Raw genomic sequence first — 13,145 nt, 5'->3', positions numbered from 1 at the left:
AATATACAATTTAAACTGCACAAGTATCATAAGGATTTCAAGAGCAAACCCGCAGATAGACAGTATTTATGGAAGGCTTATTTTGGGAGGAAAAGGTCCTCTGGGTGTGCGAAGTTCCAACTCATAGCTCCCAATCGCTCATCCTAGAACTTGTACCATGACCATGACCATGACGACGTTCTCATCAGTCCTCAGTCAGACAGGAAAAAATAAAAAGCGCATATATCTTTATCTATCTCTATCTATCTGTAGATAGATAGAGATAGAGATATATATGAAAATGTTTTTTATAAAGTTCAATTTATTTCATTTGAAGGATCACTTGTGAATACATCCCTATATTTGAATACTGAATATCTTTTATGAAATAATAGGAATATATATGTATATGTGTGTGTATGTATACACACACACATATAATTGTTGCTATTGCTGCTATGTCTCCAATGTCTCTAGCTTGAGGAGAAAAAAAAATGAGGTCAATTTAGGGCTAATCCGGACAGCCATCTGGACCCTATAGGCAAGCTCTGACTGGCGAGTAAGAGAAGATCGCGGGGGACGCTGACTCGGTCCTTTGAGAGGCGGCCTCCGACCCAGGTTAAGGAGTACTGGGCTGCCGGACTGCAATCGTGAAGTGACTGAATAGTCTGGGGTTTCAGATCATTTGTCTGTTCTTAAACGTGAGCGAACTGGTGTTTTTAAAATGACCCAAATCACAATAAACCGTTCAGTCCCTCACCTCCTCCCCCCAATTTAGAGCTACGTGCAATTTCTACACGTCCGATCTCCAGCAACAACCAGTGATGCCGGGCCGGCAGCTTCTCTTGTCTGCGCCTAAGTTTCCTCCGCTCTGAAGCGGGGGCTCATCCCTCTTCCAGAGGGATCCTGGAAGGAGCCCACAGGACAATGTAGGGGTCAGCAAACTTTCTGTAGAGGTGATATCTGATAGGAAATATATCCTGACTTGTCTGTAGTCTCGGCCTCTGCAGAAGCAGGCAGAAACAGCATGTCAACACACTGGCCCGCTCAGATGTGCCATGACCAGCAGGCCACATTTGACCTCCCGTTAAGCCCATGTGCTATAGAAAAAGCCTGTCCATAGTAAACCAGTTAAAGCATCAGTTCTCAACCTGGGGGTCACGACCCCTTTGGGGGGGGGGGTCGAGCGACCCTTTCTCAGGGATCGCCCAATTTATAACACTAGCAAAATGACAGTGATGAAGTAGCAAGGAAAATAATGTTGTGGTTGGGGGGTCACCACCACATGAGCAACTGGCTGAGAGGGTGCGGCCTGAGGAAGCTTGAGGAACACTGCTTTCCCAGCAGTGTCCACCCTGAGGCCCATGCCTTCTACCAATTACCCCGTGGTCCAGAGGAAGACTGCATCCGATTGAATTTTGCTTCCAATACCCATTAGCAATTGCACAAATGACTTTTCTTCTCTGTACTTCCATTACCTCATCTGTAAGCAGGGAAAATCGTAATAACTCTCTCTTAAAGGTTGATATGAAGACTATGTTAAATAATTCACCTGAACATCTAGCGGGGTGCTTGGTGGGTGGTGAGTGCTCACTAAACGCACTTTGTTATGATCTGTCCTACAATGCTCCACGCTACCGTCTTTAGAGTGGGATTTCTGGGGGCTGATGTTGTGTGTTGCGAGGTTTCCTAGTGACCCAGTCTGTGCTCCTGCACCCTCCTCACAGCCGCTGCTGGGCCCCAGCCACGGTGTCGGGGCGTCCTGTCGAGGGACTTCTGCTTTTTGTCTGACCCTGGAGGGTGTCCTTCTCCAGCACTGGTCCCTCTTGATCACTTGCCCAAAGTACATCCTCTGGAGTCCCACCATCTCACTTTCTAGGAAGCGTCTGGCTGTTCTTGCGTCTGGAAGCCCGCGGTCGATTTCGTATTCTTCGACAGGTGGTGGTGGTGTTAGGTACCACCCGGTGGGCTCCAGCTCATCGTGGCTCTGTGTCCGACAGCAACAGCTCCATCCTCACAATCACGGTTAAACTGGGGCCCATCGTGGAAGCCCTTCTGTCGGTGCTTCTTGTCGAGGGACTTCCGTTTTCTTTTTTGCTGCCTCTGCGCTTTACCAAGCATGATGTCCTTTGCCAGGGACATGTCCCTTCAGATAACATGTCCAAAGTATGTGAGATGAAGTCTCCCCATCCTTGCTCCTAAGGGGCATTCTGGTTGTGCATCTTCCAAGACAGACCTGTTGCTTCTTTCAGCAGTCCATGGTACTTTACCACAGCCTTCACCAGCATCATCATTCAAATGGATTGGTTCTTCTTCAGTCTGCCTTATTCAAGATCCACCTTTCACATGGAGATGAGTGACGGAAAATACCATGGCTGAGGTCCGGCGCACCCAAGTTCTCAAAGTAACACCCTTGCGTTTCAACACTCTAAAGCAGTGGTTCTCAACCTTCCTAATGCAGTACCCCTTTGACGCAGTTCCCAGTGTTATTTTCATTGGTATTTCATCACTGTAATTCTGCTGCTGTTATGAATCAGGCGACCTCTGTGAAAGGGTCGTTCGACCTCCAAAGGGGTCGCGGCCCACAGGTTGAGAACCACGACTCTAACGAGATCTTGGGCAGCGGATTTGCTCAGTGCCTTTCATCGTTTGAACGCCTGGCTGCTGCTTCCAGGAGCATTGATTGTGGAGCCAAGCAAGACGAAATCCTTGACAACTTCCATCTTTCCTCCAGTGGCATGATGTTGTTTAATGGCCTAGTTGGGAAGACAGTTGTCTCCTTGATGTTGAGGTATGGGCCACACTGAAGGCCGTAGTCTTTGAACTTCACCAGTCAGTGGTTCAAGTCCTCTCCCCTTTCTGCAACCGAGGCTGTGTCATCTGCGTATCACAGACTGCTAATAAACCTCCCTCCAATCCTGATGCCACATTCTTCTTCTTGGATTATGTGCTGAGCAAACAGATTGAGTAGCTCTGGTGAACAGATGTACCCCTGACACATACCTTTCCTGATTTTATACCATGTGGTATTCCTATATTGAGCCTCGTGGCTTATGCACAGGTTCTGTTTAATTAAGTGTGCTGGGATTTCCATTCCCAAATGTTGCCCACACTTTGATATGATCTGCACAGTAAAATGACTTTGCATAATTAAGAAGACAGGTGGACATCATTCTAGTAGTGTCTACTATCAGCCAAGTTCTAGTCTGTCTGACAGAGACATTGATAGCCTTTGTACCACAAGCTTCTGATCGCAACGTGGGTTCCTGACCGTTCCCTTTCAGTGTACTGCTGCAACTGTTTTTAATGCCTTCCGCAGAAAATTTGCCAATAACTGGGATTATATATCTCTTGGTGCCTTTTAATGTAGAATCGGCCCCTCTGTTAGGCTTGGAAGTGCTAATTATATATGATATTATTTGATTTTATTGTCATCTCTTCCATCCTTGTTCTCCTTTCCCAGAGAGCTTGCACTTGGAGTTTCCATTTGAAATGTGATTAATAATTATGTGGACAAGAGATCTCTTGTCCTTTTAACATTGTACTAGTACTTACTGCTTGGCAGGCCTTATAATTAAACCCCCATCATGTGATTGAAAACCAATGGCCTGTATTCTCCATACTCTCTTCATAGTACTGTGAAATGTGAGGGAGATAGGTAATACTAACAGAGACACGAAATCTGGAAAATAGTACATGACACTGTTGGATTTGTTGTTATTTTAAGAACCTATACTACAGTTCTGAGATTCAGATAAAGCCGTCCGTTCCCATGGGGACATTCTGGATGTAAGTGGAATTTCAGGTGGCACAAATGGTCAAAGCACTCAGCAGCTAACAGAAAGGTGTACGTCCTCCAAGAGGTGCCTCAGAAGAACGGCCTGGTGATCTGCTTCTGAAAAATTGAGCATTGAAAGCCCTCTGGAGAGCAGCCCTGGGCTTCTCTAAACCACAGGCCAGTCTCTTCTCTGATGGCCTTGGGGCGGAGTCAAAGTACCTTTGTCTTAGCATCCTCCCATCGGATATCAGACTGCTAAGCGTATTCATTAGACTTCACGCTGTGCTTAATGGTGACAAAACCCAGCAAGAGAGCTTTCTATTTGGGGTCATGTAGGGCTTTACATCTTATAGCATCGTGGTTACTCTTTGGACTTTGATCCACGAGGTCAGCAGTTCAGAACCACCAGCCACTTCACCGGAGAAAGATGGGCCTTTCTACTCCCATGGAGTTAAAGGTTTGGAAACTCACAGGGGCAGTCCTACCCTGTCCTATGGGGTCGCTATGAGTCAGCATGGACACGGACTTCATGGGAACACGCTTGGTTTTGACTGGCAGACTTTACCATTCTCACAGTTGTCAACACATAAAAGCTTTCTCATCACTTTGCGTGACTCTGTATGTGTTTAGGACTGTGTAAGAAATGTTATTTGTCTAGAAGTGGAAAGATATCTGTAGTTCGTTATAAGCGGTGGGGGTCATCGTAATTACACAGCTAACAAAGACCGATGCAATGACACATTTCCAAAGGCCAGACCAGCTCATCAAAACCTGCAGGGTCACAAAGAAAGGTGCCTGAGGAGACTGGCTGCCTTCCAAAAGGCGGATTTTGTTTTCCTCGGGCTAAAAAAAGCCAGCGCTTCCTCAGAACTGAGCTGCCACATTCTGCCTGGGCGATGACAACGGGCGGGCAGGCGGGCAGCCATGGTGCAGCAGGAGCAACCGCCCCTCCCAGGCGGTGCCCCCCAGGCACAACCACCACTCGCCCGCCCGCGGAGGCGCTGGCACTGCTCCGATGCTGAAGAGCAGGCAGCAGAACTTCCACACAAAAGCGGTCTAGGAAGAAAGGCCTGGCAGGCTACTGACAACCACCACCCAATGAAAACCGGTCTCCAGTGAACGCGGTCCCAGGAGCCAGGAAGCAATTTGACACCCTAGTCTCATTGGCGACATTGAAGAAACAGAAGGTACAGGAAGTTGACAGCGGTGACACCGAGCTGGCAGTCCGCACACACAAACCAAAGGTACTCAGAACGGTTGGCAGCTCCTCGAGGCGCAGTCTGTGGTGGGCAGTCCCGTGTTGCCCAGCCTGGGAGTTGTGTGGGTGAAAGAACTGGGGAGCAAGATTTGGTACGATGAAGGGATTCTATAATGAGACTCTCCGATGGGAGTGGGCCCCACTGAGAGAGGGGATTGTTCAGGGGTGGTTTCAATGAGCGCAAGTCGAGTCACCCTTACCCAGGTGAACGTGGGTTTTCTTCGCCAAAACGGCACGAGGTAGATTGAGACTTTTTTCTGAAAGCAACCAACTGTCTCGGATTTGAGTCCGAGGAATTGAACTCCTAATCTTGACCTTCTCAGCTTCCCTCGGAATTGAGAGAGCTCATGGAGGCTGTGTGTAAAGACCGATCGACCCCCGGCCTCTCCATCCCCCTGGCCCTTCTCGCTCCTGCTCCCCCGCCTCTCACCGAGCTCCAGCCTAAGGGTAGTAGAAACCGCTCAATTACTTCCATTAGAAAGCAAAGACATGTCCGGGGAGGAATGGGTTTCTCATACCAAAACTCTAGGAGTGGCCTTGGGGAGGACAGAGGAGAGCCATCTGACCTTCTCAACTCCTTCAGTCGGCTCAGGGAAGGAAGGCCCCTCTCTTCTCTCTGTGGGGTCAGGAAGACTGAGGCGAGGGGGGGGTTCCATCTGCAAGAAGAACGTTTTTGTGTCCATGAACTCGTGGGCCTGATTCGTTTTGGTTCAGAAAAGGAGCTGGTTGTACAGGTGAACCAGCTCCCTCGCGGGCATGTCACGGCCCATGGCAGGCCTGGAGCGCCTGGCGCAGCAATGCATCAGTGTCCGCGCAGGGAGGCCCAGGCTTTGGAGTGGCCGGTGCTGGGGGCCGTCCTCTCGGTTTCCATTTGCGCCGGCTGTGTTCTTCGGAGAAAATGCACCCAGCTCTTTTGAGAGAGCGAGCAGAGGACCAAGTGAGCTTCTGTAGCCTCACGTTTCCAGATCGCTTCCTGCCCTCACGCCACTCAGGATGACTTCGCCCACCGAGGGACAAAAGTGCAGCGGAACCACTCTCTGCTTCCTGTTTTCCACTGCTCTGCACTGGATTCACGTGGGTTCTGCCCACGTTGGTGACATGAGAAGGATACAACGGGGAAGAGTTGGCTGGTGGGACGGATCTTCTTTCCTTCAAAAGAAAACCCACCGAACTGTGGGCATCGGGAAATAGAAAGCATTACTGATACGATGGCGTGAACGCAGACGTCTGTGGGCTCTTTGGACCTCTCCCAGCACGAGGGAGCTGCTGCTTTGCTGTAGGCACGAGACCATCTGTGCAGTGCGGGGCGGGAATGTGAGTCTGTGCAAATGTTAACCACTGCGTGGGCTGTTGGGGGTTTCTGTTATTTTTTAAAGTGTTTCTTAACTGATGAATGGGACCACTTAGTTAAAGGGGGTCGGGGTGGAGGTGGGGCCAATTCTCCCAGGTTTTAGTGGAAAAGGCTTGCAGTCTGCACGTCTCCAACCCGGCCATGTGCCGATCCAGACTGGGAAAGTCACCCGGAAGCTCACCCATCTCTATTTGTGATTCCTTCCCTTGGGTGGGGTCCGGCTGTCTTTAAATCCCTGCCTTGCCCTTTCTGCATGCAGTTCTCAGTATTCAGGAGCACCCTCTGCTTGCTTCTGCCTCGACAGGTCCAGTCTAGATGGTAGGAGCCCAGGTTGAGCCTCGCAGCTGAGCTCCAGTAGCAAACCGTCCCCCATTCAGAAAGCATCCTTTCATTCATGATCTCCCTCTCCCTCCCGGCCTTATCCAGCGAGTTGCTGTTACTCAGCACATCCTGATGGGAAGAGGCGCATTCCGTGAATGAACTAATGAATGAACAGAAGCGTCGGTGTGGGGTGCAGGCTGGCGAGAGGCCGAGCTGATTTCCTTACTGTGCCCTGCAATGCAGGTGGCTGCTTCTCTACTGTGTGTCAACTTCTGCCTGCCGTCCCTCCCTCCCACGGCTCCTCCTCTTCCTCCGTTTCTCCTTCGGGTCCCTCCAGTCTTCTGGCCACGTTTTCTTCAGATGCAGCGTATTTGGGGGAAGCCACACTCTCGTCTGAGTCAGTCTCCTCGCAGTTTCTCCTAGTGCTTTTAGAATTTTCCAGTGCCCCCCTCCCTACTTGTGTCCCTCTTCCTTGCATTTACTAGAATGCTGTTCTCTCCTGTCTTTTCCACAGCTGCCCCAGCGCCTTACCTCTGATCCCACCAGTGTGTGACGTTTTACTTTGTCCTTCAGAACTCAAGAAAAGCCAACCATCCCCCGGCCCCCATTTCTTTGGCTTTGCTTTCCCGGGTAGTGGGGAGATCCCCGGCAGCTGGGCAACAGGCCGGCCTCCCGAAATGGAGCGGGCAGTGAGGAGCTCGTGTGCGGAGAAGAGAGGTTAATAATCTGCCTTTCAGCCACCGCGACTTTTCTATCAAAATGGCAGGGAAAGCCAGGAAAGCCAAGTACCTCTCTGCACAGATTCACCAGCCCCACCCCAAACACGAAGCCAATTGCCAAAGAGCCGATTGAGATCTGTGACACCCCCCACCCCGTGTTACAGAGAAGGTGTCCAGGCTGGGAGCCTTCAGAAGCTGATTGTGAGGCCTTCTTTCCGAGGTGCCAACGTCCAAATGCCAACCTGATTAGCAGTCAAGCACTTAACTCTTTGTACCACCCAGCGCCCCGGACTTGACAAACAGTGCCGACGGCTCTTGTTTTCCAGTGCTTTATCCCCATGGCTCCGAAAGCCAAACTTGTTGACCTGAAGTGAATTCCAACCCATAATAACCCTCTAGGGCAGGGTAGAATCGCCTCTGTGAGTCTCTAAGATCGTAAGTCTTCATGGAAGTAGAAAACCTCATCTTCCTCCTGCAGAGTGGCTGGTAGTTCTGAACTGCTGATCTTATGATTGGTAGCTGATGCATTCCCCACTATGCTACCAGGGCTCCTTCAACCCACACCTCACAGACAGTAAACCTAAACAGGAGACCACAGCTCCAGCACAGTGGAACATTCTGAACAAGTTAGTTAGTTCCTGGCGCTGAAGAGTGGAGATGCTTGCAAATCCAGTTGTCTGAGTACCTCCAGCTGAAATTCTGTGTATGGGCTCGGCATACATTTAATAGGACACTGTAGATTATAGTGCTGGAGAATCAATGTTGTCTCCAGGGAACTCCATTAGGGAGAAGGTCAAGTCTATATAGGGTTCATGGTCCACTGATGGCAGTGAATGCATTTTGCGTGGAGTGAGAATAAGACGGCAAGAGAAGAAAGCCTTGCTTCCAGATAAAACCTGGAGAGGAAATGATCGTTTAAAAGCCTATAAATACTTCATCTACCCTAACCAAGCTTCTCAACTATTCCATTTACATTTCATGATCCCAGGCCTCTTTGAATGTGCTACTTTGGACCATGCAAGTATTCGGTCTGGTGACCAAAAAGAAACCGTTGGATCATTTTTTTCTGAATTCCTTCCCATCAGCAGTTCTCACACTGTCCTTTTCCTGGTCCAAGAGTTTCCATGCACATGCCTTAGTAGACACCACTCCCTCGGCTAATAATTTATTTGAAGAACAGAGTCAAATGACATTTTCAAAGATAAGCACTTAGAAAACTGCTGAGCTGTGTCAGCTCTCAGCTTGTGTCCCGTCCTCACAGGCATGCCAGATACGATGGGCATGAGGTAGGGATCACTTAACACCGCAGTGCCCCATTTCTGGACCTGCAACCCCTTCACCCAATAGTGCCCTTTGTAAGAGCTCCTTCTTTACGCCAAAGTAAACCAGAAATAGGAGAGATTTTTTTTTTAATCCTGCGACTCCCAGGAAGAAATCTTTGATGTGTTTCCTTTTTTTCCCCCCTATGGGATTTGAATTATTTCTTCTTTACTGAAAGTAGGTGTTTGTTGCCACATCTCAGTGCTATTACAGGGTCTCCCAGGCAGTAGCAGAGGCCTATAGTAGGCACTACTCTCCTCCCTGGAAATATTTTAGTGCATATTCCGCCCTCTTTTTCCATGCATTTTTTTCCCTTTCTGTGTAGTTTTGACTTTCTGGTACACATTTGTGAGTCTGCTCTAATGTATTAAACCAGCCTGCGATGGCGTGGCTTATGGACTGCTTCCTGGCTTCTGATAGGATCAGCCACTCTGAACGGTAGCACGCGGTAGTCTTTGCCCGAGAAGGCTGAGAATTCACACCCTCATTGAGTGCTGGGCAAGGTCTTCAGAGCACTGAAGAATCAACCGAGACCAATGGATCAAATTTACATTTTCTTGAATCTCTCTAGTTTAAAGGTGCTAGGATCGTTTATGGAATCCTGGTGGTGTTGTGGTTACGCTTTGGAATGCAATCCGCATGGCCAGCAGTTCGAAACCACCAGCACCTCCAAGGGAAAAGGACTGGGCTTTCTACTCCTGTCAGTGGTCACAGTCTTGGAAACCCACAGGGGCTCCCTATGAGTGAGTTTGGTTTTGGGGGGAAGGAACCCTGTGATGCAGTGTTGCAGCCCTCTGCTGCCAACTGTAAAGTCACGGGTTCGAGGCCACCCTGCGGCTGTACAAAGAAGGCAGCCTCCGAAATGCCCCGGGGGCAGTTCTACTGGGTCAAGGGCAGGCCGTGAGTCGGAACTGACTGGAGGACGCACAACCACAAGGGTTACAGCTTAGGAAGGCAGAGTCAGCAGGATAGGCTTTCATCGAAAGGGCAAAGGTTCACGTCTGTCCAGTGGGCCTCAGAACAAAGGCCTGGAGATGCGTTTCCGAGAAACAAGCCCTTGAAACTCCCACGGGTTCAGTTGACCAACGTGGGCCCCCAAGAGTCAACACCAGCTCAAAGGCAACTGGCATTTGAAGGAATCGCACTGCGGCCTTTTTAAAGGCCGGGTTTATGGTTTGCGTTGCGTTCCCTGGAAGCAGGATGCAGCGGTCACTTGACAGTGGAGGCGAACACACACATTTTCTCTGCTCTCTGGACACCCTGAGCACCAAAGCCTGTTCCCTGAGGGGGAGGCTTCTCTCAGCCGCCATCTGGGCGGGCAGCCTCCAGTCAACGAGGAGCTAGTGCTGGCCTTGCTAATGTTCATGAGCATTACTACTATGTAGGGTCCTAAGCACCTAGGAGGGGGTACCCCCCAAAATGGAATTTTTTTCACAAAGCTATGTATTTACACTTTGTTGTTTAATAAAGTACTCTCCGTTACACTGAACACATTCGTACATCACAGCCTCACAGCCTTGGCTGGATGGCCACTCACTCCATCGAAGGTGTAGCTGTGTGACTTGCGTCACCTGACTTGGCTTTTGGGGGCCATTGCTTTTTATCTGTAAAATGGGGTTAAGGACAGGACGTGCCTCGTCTAGTTGTGCGAAGGCTAGCTGGCTCTTGGTTGCGTCGACAGATTATCAAGCGCGTAGGAGCGCTGTCGATACTGCTGTTGTTACTTCACTGTTGGGTCACGTCCGCCTGTCCCTGACTGAATTGCTGACCCGGTTTACTTTGGGTCATCATTTTGAAACAAATTATTTCAACGTGTCCTGAAGTTAAGAAACACTGGGGCGATAGCAAGTGTTGACAAGGATGAGGAGGAACCGGAACCTGGCACTTTGCTGGTGGGAATGTAAATCAGCACATCGATTTTGGAAAGCGGCCTGGCAGGTCCTCAAAGTGCTCACCGTAGACTTACCGTATGATACGCAGCTCTGTTCCGAGATCTCTACCCGGGAGAATTGAAAACATGCCCCCACAAAAAAGTTGCATATGCGTGTCCATCGCACCATTGCCCGCAATGGCCCATCAATTGATGGACGGTCCCGTAGCACATGGTACATAGAAACAATCCAGTGTCGCTGGGCCATCAAGAGGCATGAAGTACTGGGAGATGCCACGACATGGAGGAAGCTTGAAAACAGGAAGCTGAGTGAAAGAAGCCAGACACGAAAGGCCACGTATGGGGCGATTCCGTTGAAATGTCCAGGATAGGCAAGAGTGTGGAGGCAGGAAGGAGACAAGTGGTTGCTTGGAGACCAGTGGGGAAGCTGGGAATGAGGTGTGGCTCTTAATGGGCTCTGTGGAGGGTGATAAAATGTTCTACAATTAGAGTGGGGCAATGGTTGCCCAGTTCTGTAGTATACCAAATGGCACTCACTCATGCCAACTCGTGTGACTATAGGGCAGGGCACAACTGCCCTTGTGAGTCTCTGAGGCCGTACCTCTTTACGGGAGTAGAAAGCCGTATCTTTCTCCCGCAGAGCAGCCGGGAGGTTCAAACTGTTGACCTTGTAGTTGACAGCCCGGAGCACGATCCACTGCACCACCAGGGACACTTTAAATGACTGACACGGATAAAGCGATGTTTTGGGGTTTTTTAAATCATCTTATTAGGGGCTCATTCAACTCTTATCACAATCCATACATACATCAATTGTGCAAAGCACATCTGTACATTCATTGCCCGCATCATTCTCAAAGCAGTTGCTCTCCACTTAAGCCCTGGGCATCAGCTCCTCATTTTTTCCCCACACTCCCTGCTCCCTCATGAACCCTTGATAATTTATAAATTATTATTTTGTCATATCTTACACTGTCCAACATCTCCCTTCACCCACTTTTCTGTTGTTTGTCCCCCAGGGATGAGGTTATATGTAGATACTTGTAATCGGTTCCCCCTTTCCACCCCACCTTCCCTCCACCCTCCAGGTATTGCCACTCTCACCACTGGTCCTGAAGGGATCATCTGTCCTGGATTCCCTGCGTTTCCAGTTCCTATCTGAACCAGTGTACATGCTCTGGTCCAGCCAGATTTACAAGGTAGAATTGGGATCATGATAGTGGGTGAGGAGGAAGCATTTAGGAACTAGAGGAAAGTCTCATCATTGCTACAATGCACCCTAACTGGCTCTTCTCTTCCCCACGACCCTTCCATAAGGGGATGTCCATTTGCTTACAGATGGGCTTTGGGTCCCCACTCCGCACTCCCCCTCATTCACAATGATATGATTTTTTATTCTTTGATGTCTGATCCCTTCGGCACCTTGTGATCACGCAGGCTGGTGTGCTTCCATGTGGGCTTTGTTGCTTCTGAGCTAGATGGGCACTTGTTGATCTTCAAGCCTTTAAGACCCAGACACTATATCTTTTGGTAGCCAGGCACCATCAGCTTTCTTCACCACATTTTGAAGCGATGTTCTTAAAAAAAAATTTTTTTTTAAAGACCCTCAATTCCTGGGTTTGCTGGTGCTGCTCAACGCCACCAAACGAGCAAAAGCAGGTCATCAGGAGAGCGCCTGGGATCTGCTTTTCACAGGCGTTAGTTTGTAGGTTTCAGAAGAACACTGTCGTGGTATCTGTATTGATTTTTTAAATTTTACATTATAAACCGGGATGTTTTTGGCTGCCAGCAAGCCAGACCCAACTCTTGATGACCCCATGCACAATGGGGCAGCGGGCACCACCCCTGTGACTGGTTACATATCAGAATGTTGTCATCCAAAGATTTTCATTAACTGGGTGTTTGTTTTTGGCGGAGGTGGGCATGGTGGCTCTCTTCCTAGTCCATCTTAGTCTAGAAGTTCTGCTGACACCTAGTCGGCATCCTAGCACCACACAAGTGTCCCCTAACAGATGGGCGGTAGCTGCCTGGGAAGTACATTGGCCAGGACTCGAACGTGGGTCTCTCGCACAGAAGGCGAGAATCCTGTCACTGAAACCACTATGCCCTCATAGACCGGCATCGAGAAAACGCATTGCCATCCCATCGATCCACACGTGTGACTACCCTACAGGAGAGGGTAGAACTGCCCCCTGGGTGTCTGAGATGAGAACCGTGTATGGACGTAAAAGCCTCATCCTTCTCCTGGGGAGCAGCTAGTAGATTCGAACGGTTAACTTTGAGGTTGCAAGCCCACCGCCCCACCAGCACTCCTATAAGGGGCACAGGACAGGACGAATAGCCTCTAGCTTTCTGTCTCATCGTAGACTGGGGGCCGTGGGAGTATGAAGCCCTTGATGACTAGAACTGTATCAACGTGAGTGTAACCCACTCTTCCAGAGCTTCTGCTGCCCGCGCTCTGAAGTACAGATCATCTAGAAAGCCCATCTCCCGAGGACCCCTTGCTCTGTTCTTTCCTCATGCAGGAA

The 13,145-nt window shown here is 49.6% G+C and overlaps 1 protein-coding gene across 1 annotated transcript in view; it reads left to right on the top strand.

Annotated features, from left to right (window-relative positions):
- The window catches only part of PITPNC1 (phosphatidylinositol transfer protein cytoplasmic 1), a 289,670-nt gene that overhangs the window by 159,198 nt on the left and 117,327 nt on the right, over nucleotides 1-13,145 (top strand). The gene's annotated exons all lie outside the window — the stretch shown is intronic.

The sequence above is a fragment of the Tenrec ecaudatus genome, chromosome 10, assembly GCF_050624435.1.
Source record: "Tenrec ecaudatus isolate mTenEca1 chromosome 10, mTenEca1.hap1, whole genome shotgun sequence".
NCBI classification, from domain to species: Eukaryota; Metazoa; Chordata; class Mammalia; order Afrosoricida; family Tenrecidae; genus Tenrec; species Tenrec ecaudatus.
Note: the sequence above shows the minus strand (reverse complement) of the source record. Positions and strands in the feature narration are given on the sequence as shown.